This window comes from Podarcis vaucheri (genome assembly GCF_965113315.1).
Source record: "Podarcis vaucheri genome assembly, chromosome: 9".
In the NCBI taxonomy this organism is placed as follows: Eukaryota; Metazoa; Chordata; class Lepidosauria; order Squamata; family Lacertidae; genus Podarcis; species Podarcis vaucheri.
In genome coordinates this window covers 24,470,412-24,478,501 of record NC_138767.1, presented here as the reverse complement: position 1 = coordinate 24,478,501, position 8,090 = coordinate 24,470,412, and the positions used below count along the sequence as shown (strand labels likewise).

At 42.7% G+C, this 8,090-nt stretch overlaps 1 long non-coding RNA gene across 1 annotated transcript; it reads left to right on the top strand.

Moving 5' to 3' along the window:
• Window positions 1-1,591: 1,591 nt before the first annotated feature.
• On the top strand, window positions 1,592-7,618 carry LOC309540344. The gene is made up of 2 exons (XR_014223198.1): window positions 1,592-1,659; window positions 7,475-7,618. It is a non-coding gene; the product is annotated as an uncharacterized lncRNA (long non-coding RNA).
• The last annotated feature ends 472 nt before the right edge of the window (window positions 7,619-8,090 follow it).

The window sequence follows — 8,090 nt, the reverse complement described above, 5'->3', positions numbered from 1 at the left end:
GTGTTTTTTTTCCCCTTTCCAGCAAACATTTCCCCAGTCTCACTGAAGCCTTCCTGGCTGCCTGCACTTCCTGATATGCAAAAACCTCACAGGAATGTTGGAACTGCCACAGCAGGGATCATTCAGTCTGCAACTTAAGGGTTATTTTTGTTAATGTTAAAAACTAGCCCATAGGGTCAGAAGTGCTTCTGAGAAACCAAATAGAGTGGAATGACTTTCACTGAGGCACCATATTATAAATACACAACCAACCAACCAACCAACCAACCAACCAACCAATAAAATAATAAGCAAATTTGAAGGACCCTTTTACAGTATGTAGAGAGATTTGGTAATTTGTTTAATGACAGAATTTTAGATGATTTTAGTCACTTTTAAATAAGGAGCCTGGATTTTTTTTAGTGCTACATTGTACTGTTCTGTTGCTTCCTTGTAAAACAAAATGAAGAAAGTTAAGAAATCTGATAAGTATAACCCAATCCAAATAAAGCATGGCTAGCTAGTGATTAGTGGGTCATATTTGTCCCACAGAATGATTTGTCCTGGTCCCTGGGAGGTGTTTCATAGCACCATTTTCATTCCATGATTATAAGCTGTTTCCTCCTCCAACAACAAAGGTGTCGGTGCCCTTGGTTGTTGAACTCTTACTGCCACCAGCCCCGGCCAGCATGGCAAATGCTCAGGGATTATGGGAGTTGCAGCCCATATGGATGGTCACATGTTGGCAGCCATTGTTCTGCAGCAATAACCTCTTTCATGAGTTCTTAATGGAATGATTCCAACCCGCTAGGGTACCACTCCTGCCATCTCTTTCTGGGAGCATGAATGAAGAAGCCATAAGCAGCTGGATACTAAATTACGTTTTCTCCCAGGCTTGGGACGTCAGCTCTCTCAGAGCCAAGCCATTCATAAGAACAGTCAACATCACTGGACCTGCCAGAAGATAGTTAAGAGGGGATGCTATGAAAAATGGTTGTTCAACTGGACAGGTCTGATGGACGATTAGGGCAAAAAAGACGAAATACATGATATAAAAGAGGGCAAAAATAGACACAGTTTTGCATGCCATCTGCACGTGCTAATTTATATAGATGGGTGCGATTTCTGAAATAATTCCTGTAATTTAAATAGGAATAAAATGGCGTAGACTGGAAGACTGACCTGGTGATCGGAGTGCCTCCTCATTCTGCTGTTCACAGGCATCTTCTGGTCTCCCTTCACCTATATTTAAACTGAACCTGGGCTAGGAAGCCCTTTAAGCAGGACACTGTCCTCAAACAGTCCTCAAAATAGATGATGGCCTCTGTAAAGTAGAACACATGACGGCCCTCCTACTGCGAATGTCAGGGTACACCATGTCATTCAGATCATTCCTTTAGAAAAACCATTAGCCTCTGCTAAGCAAATCCCTTTTGAACCCCATTTTACTTTAAAGTTGCCAGTCTGATTAACCATGGTCTTTGACAGTCGCTTGGATGTTATACCTTGGAATCCGTTTCCCCCGCACTTGTCACAAACATTTCAGTTAACATTTCTCAAGGAGGCGGTCTGGATTTATCATAGTAGGCAGACATTTCTAATTTGTTTTTCGGTGGGATGTCAGCAGCTAATTCCTGTCTGATGTATTACCTAGCTATCTGAACAAGGAAAAGGAAATGGGTAAGATTTGCACATTTTCTGTTCCTCTTAATTGCACCGTGGAAGCAATCTATCCATATATATTTACCACCAATTATTCAAGAACATTAATGTGAGTTACATTAATGTGATTTACAGCCAACTAAAACACAAGTTTATTAAAATCAGTATGTTAAAAAAACTATAATAAATGCATATTAATAAAAACAACCATGACTCTTAGCATCCTGAAAAAACTACAGTTCCCAGGATTCTTTGGGAGAAGCCATGACCTTTTAAAGTGGTATGATGCTACTTTAAATGTATAGTGAAAATGGGTACTTATTATTTTATGCCAGAGGGCCTTTGGCTCTCCAGATGAGAAGTATAATTCTCATCAGCCCTTTAACACAAAAGAGAAAGCAACGTGTTATCAGACAGCAAAGCTTCTATTGGCAAGGAGTTCCACAGGGCAGAGCATGCCACACTGAAAGCTTGGCCCTAGTAAAGGCCAGCTGAACTACAGGGTCAAGTGAGACTACCAAAAGTGCCCCACCAGAAGACCTTAGCAATCAAGGCAGGACATAAGAAATCAAGCAGTCCTTAAGGAACCAAGTTGTTTTACACAAGAACGTGGGTGGCGCTATGGGTTAAACCACAGAGCCTAGGACTTGCTGATTAGAAGGTCGGCGGTTCGAATCCCCGCGACGGGGTGAGCTCGAGTTGCTCGGTCCCTGCCAACCTAGCAGTTTGAAAGCACATCAAAGTGCAAGTAGATAAAGAGGTACTGCTCTGGCGGGAAGGTAAACGGCATTTCTGTGCGCTGCTCTGGTTCGCCAGAAGCAGCTTAGTCATGCTGGCCACATGACCCGGAAGCTGTACACCGGCTCCCTCAGCCAATAAAGCAAGATGAGCGCCGCAACCCCAGAGTCGGCCACGACTGGACCTAATGGTCAGCGGTCCCTTTACCTTTACCTTTAAATTAGTAGCCAGTGCTAAGTGCTTCTAGATGCCACTTCTGCATGCCACCTTCAAACATTGCAGTATCAGTGTGTGTGGTATTCAACTGTAGTCCTACTCGGAGGAGACTAAGTGAAGCTAATGCACATTACAGTCATACTTCGGGTTACAGATGCTTCAGGTTGCGTTTTTCGGGTTACGGACCTGCCGAAACCCGGAAGTACCGGAACGGGTTACTTCCAGGTTTCGGTAGTTGTGCATGTGCAGAAGTGCTAAATCACACTTTGTGCATGCGCAGAAGCACCGAATCGCAACCCTCGTGTGTGCAGACGTCCCGCTGCGGGTTGCGAACATGCATCCCGCACGGATGACGTTCGCAACCTGAGCGTCCACTGTATTAGATTAGGTTCACTAATTGCAGTGGGTCTCCTCTGAGTAGAACTTGAATAAAACCTACTTTGCTTATACTGGGGGAAAACCGTATGTGTTTCAATGAAGACAACAACCTTCTACGGCAAAGTGCTGCAGCAATGAGGGGCTTGTCCCCAGGCCTCGCACAATATCCTTTTGTGTTCTTTCCCAGAACAAATCTAACTACTTTTTGTGTTAAACTCAGTGCTTTTCTTCTAGGAAAAAAGGTGCTGGTATTGCATACCCTCGAGTACCCCCAGGGGGGGAAAAGCACTAGTTAAACTGTATGTTCTAAGTGTGTGTGTGTGTGTGTGTTTTATAAAAGAAAGAGAATTTTTTCCTTTAACAGCAACAGAAAGCCTCCTCTCCGTCTGATATTAACGTTTGATGGCGGCTTAAGATCACACAATAAAAGTCAGGGTGGGCTCGATCAGAAAAAGTTGCGTTTCACAGAACATTTGCTATTGATATGTTGGGAAAGTGGCAGACTTGGTGGGGTGGGGCGGGGGGGGGGCTGCTGGGGAGAGCTTGCATGATCCATTAATAAGAAACAGTTTGGCACACTAGATTACTAAAGCATGGCTAATCTCTCAGCCAAAACCCACGCATTCTTCATTTGTGTTTCCCAGCCTTTTTTGAGCATGTGTGTGTGTGTGTGTGTGTGTACACACACATATACAATACAGAGGAACTGGCTAATTAAATCTTGGAAAGTAAATTCAGGTTTCTTTAGGCATTTCTGAAAGGGAATTAAAAACACAGTGGATTGGATTCATAGAGGATGTGCTTTCAAACAGCAGCGCAGAAAGAGGAAGACAATTGCTGTCTTTGTTACGAGAGTGCATGTTTGTGGAAAAGTGAGGAGGTGTTCTGAAATATGATGAATATATGGATATATACTCTGGAAACAATCGAGGACATTTTTGTGTTTCAACAAGCTTTTCCAGCTGGATGAAAAGGTCTCTGCCTTAGATGTTCATTTTGTATTGTTTTAAAACCTGTCTTCAGATATATATATAGAGAGAGAGAGGGGGGGGGAGGGAGGGAGAGTGGGAGAGAGAGAGAGAGAGAGAGAGTTATAGATGGGGGAACCTGCATATATCCTAGAAATTAATACCGTAAATGGTAGGATTTTGATTATTTGTAGTATTGAAGGGAAGATTGGAGGCCAGTGGAAAAATACAAGCTGAGCTTCCTTCCAAGCAAGTGCCTCACCTGGGATAGAGGCAGTGCTATTTTTATAGAAAAAGAGGTGCTGGAATTTACCACCATGAACACCTCCCTCATTGTCTTAGAATTGCAATAGCACCTACCTGAGAGGTGCCAGAACTGAGTTCTGGCAAGTTCTGGCTTCTTAAAAGTCCTGGATAGACACATTAACATGACAAAAGGTGTTGACACCCCATCTAAGAGGAATCTTGGGCCTGGGCAGACAGAAGTTGCCATGGTGATGGGGCGTGTGGGAAAAGAGAGTCTTTAGAGAAAGGTGTGTTGGGAAGGAAAGGGGGGGGGACGAAAGGAAGGGATCCATCTTGGGCAGACCGGCTGAAGGCTGGCTGGGAGAGATGCCTTGCAATCCAGTGCAGAACTGCTGTGGAGAACAAGTCCCTCTCGAAATGACTGTGCTGTAAGATCTGGACTCCCTCCATGCAGACTGAAGGTACAAATATGTGAATAAAATCTATTTCTTAAAATTATGACAGCCTTCACACCACACCTTCAATTCTCCAAAGGTGTACAAACTCTAGGTATTCACCTGGAACCCCCTGGAACCTTGCTATCGCTTGGCAGAGAGTGGCGTGGCACCCAACTTCTGTATTTGTAAACCGTTTTGATGCATGTATACAAGGTGATCCATAAATGTATAGTTATTGCTAATAATATTGATGATAATAATTTGCTGAGTTGCTGCTCACACTCCTTTCTTTGTTCACTGACCTCAGTTTCTTTCATATCAGAAGGGGTGTTTCTTGGCAGCTGGAACCGAAGCTATCAGAACCCACCATCATAATCAATCAGCATTTTCCAGGGACGACAGGCAAAAACTGACCAAAAACTGACCAAATCACTGGGTTTGGGCTGGAGACCATTTTTTATGACAGTTCTCCTGCCTAGAATTTGTGTTTTCAACATACTGTGGTGTTGGGTGGAAACAGAGAGCTAATAAGCATTTGCTTTGCTTGGTTTAGGGGCAATTACCATAATGTAGAGAGAAATTGGTGGGTTGGCGGAGCAGAAAGCATATTTCCTCATTTGTATTTCGTAATGTTGGCATATATCAAGGCATGATACCTTACTTACAGGCTTCCCTTCCCCAGGTCTTCCATTCAAATGAATTACTGGATGTCTTTGTTTGCCATAAGAAGTTAGACTTTCATGAAACAACTTTAACATGATTTACAGAAGCATAGCTATGTTAGTCTATTATAGCAAAAACAATAGAGTCCTTTGGCATCTTAAAGACTAACATATTCATTGAGGCATAAGAGTTTGTGGACTAAAGCCCACTTGGTCGAATCGGAGACCATGGGACTCTTGGTTGTTGTTTTCTCTTTTAAAAGTTGACATTGAAAACTTGTCTTGTTCTTTTTGGGGCTTCTGGGTTTTAGAGATGTAAGTGTTCAACTTAAGCCTTTCATCCTGGGGCCTTGCAAAGGTTTTGGACTCCAGTTCCCATCACCACCAGCCATCACGGTCAATGGTGAAGGATCATGGGAGTTGTAGTTCAAAACATCTGGACAGTATCTACCAGGTTGGGGAACGTTGGTTTAACTGGTTGGGAAGCATTGTGAAAATCACATCAGATGTATATAGCAAGGGTATTGCTTGGCAGTTTCTTTGGTGTTAGCCTTTGCATTTCCCAAAATCCATAACGGTTTGTTTGGTGCCTGTAGCAGAAGTCAAGCTTACCAGTATCAAGTGAATGTTCTCTGCCAAGTGCTAGCTCAGTTATCCAAGGTGTTGTTGCTTAGTCGTTAATAATAATAATAATAATAATAATAATAATAATAATAATAATATTTTTTTATTTATACCCCGCCCTCCCCAGCCAAGGCCGGGCTCAGAGCGGCTTACAAGCAATAATAAAAACAAGATGAATGATTACAACTTAAAAACAAAAATAAAATACAACATTAAAATAATGGAACATTAAAATATTAAAATGTAGCCTCATTGCAGGAGAAGGAAAAGAAAAAAGAAAATGGGGGGGGGGGAGGGAATCAAATTGGCTCCAAGCCAAAGGCCAGGTGGAACAACTCTGTCTTACAGGCCCTGCGGAAAGAAATCAGATCCTGCAGGGCCCTGGTCTCATGAGACAGAGCGTTCCACCAAGTTGGGGCCAGTGCTGAAAAGGCCCTGGCTCTGGTTGAAGCCAATCTAACTTCCTTAGGGCCTGGGACCACTAGGTCCTAGTGGTCATGTCCTACTCTTCGTGACCCCATGGACCAGAGCACGCCAGGCACTCCTGTCTTCCACTGCCTCCTGCAGTTTGATCAAACTCATGTTGGTAGCTTGGAGAACACTATCTAACCATCTTGTCCTCTGTCGTCCCCTTCTTGTGCCCTCCATCTTTCCCAACATCAGGGTCTTTTCCAGGGAGTCTTCTCTTCTCATGAGGTGGCCATAGTATTGGAGCCTCAGCTTCACGATCTGTCCTTCCAGTGATCACTCAGGTAGCAGGGTTTTTATTATTTATTTATCTATTGCATTCACATTCCCCACCCCACCCTACCCCCAAGTTGCTCAAGGTAGCATATGTAGTTGTCTCCCACCATTTTTATCCTCACAACAACCTACAGAGGGATCCTAAAGAAAGAACATGGAGGTGTGGGAGGAATAGTACCATGGGAGCAAAGAATTTGGGAAAATAAAGGGAATGTAGTTTCTGCAAGCCTTGGATACCACTCATAATATTTAATATTTCATTTGGTGACAAGTTTAGTTAACTCCTCTTAAATTAGCATGGTGATTAGCACAGACATAGAAATGATCAGGCATAAGTTCTGTAAATATAACAGAAAAATAGGATATAAACATACTGGTATCCTATGCAGAAACAACTTGTTTTCCTTTTCTTCAGTGTTTGAGTGGTCTACTAGTCTCATTGACTCTCTGGCAAGTTTCCTGCATTCAGCTTTTTTTTATTTAAGGGGAAAAAATTGTATTGTTCATTTTTATGTCTTTTTTTAGCTGGTTACACCAAAAATTCCCTCTTGACCAGCTTTTTTATAGGTTTTCCCCCACCCCTTCATTTAACTTGCCAGAGTTTATGCTCCCTTCTGTTTTCTTCATTTGGACTTGACTTCCAGGATATATATATATATATATTGCTCTAAAACTTCTAGTAACACTTCAATTTGCTCCTAAACCACATCTTTCTAGACTGATGTAAATTGGTCCCTTTCTCCCTGCTCATATGGGTCATTTCCCCAAACAGGCAATTCAGACAGCCTTCCCTGATGTCTCGTTCGTTTTATTCTTTCAGAAGACTGTGAAGAGCAATGAGCAAGAAAACATGGAAAGATGTACTAGAAGGAAGCATGCAGAAATGCGGAAAAGGTGAAGGAAGTGTAAAGGGAGAACACAAGAGAGATATTGCAATAATATTGTCCTCTCAGGACCCAGATCACTGCTTGACTCTTTAGGCCTCATGCCTAGATCTTTAATGTTCATTACTCTCAGGCTGTTGGCTGAATGATGTTAGGAGACCTGATCCATCTTCTTGCTTGGCCGGGTTATGCCATGATACAGGTCTCATTCACACACAGCCCCAACATGTTTCCTTTACATGTGGTGGGCACTGAAGAAAACCTTCAGATCATCTATATTTCTGCTGTCACCTTGCACCTTTAATATGAACTGGAGCCCATGCAATTGGAGTCCATATTTAATATGTGTGAAGGTTCTGCTAATGCAATCCACCTACTCTGTAGGTTGGGTGGTATCTGAAGAAGAGCTACTCTGGTAGACACTTTACTTGCACTACAGCCTTCTAGTTGCATTGAAGGCAGAAGCGGCTAATGGCCTGATGCTATGCATGTTTATTAAGTCAAGTAAGTGTGCAGGAATTGAAATCCATAAGCAACTCGATTCAGAAAACT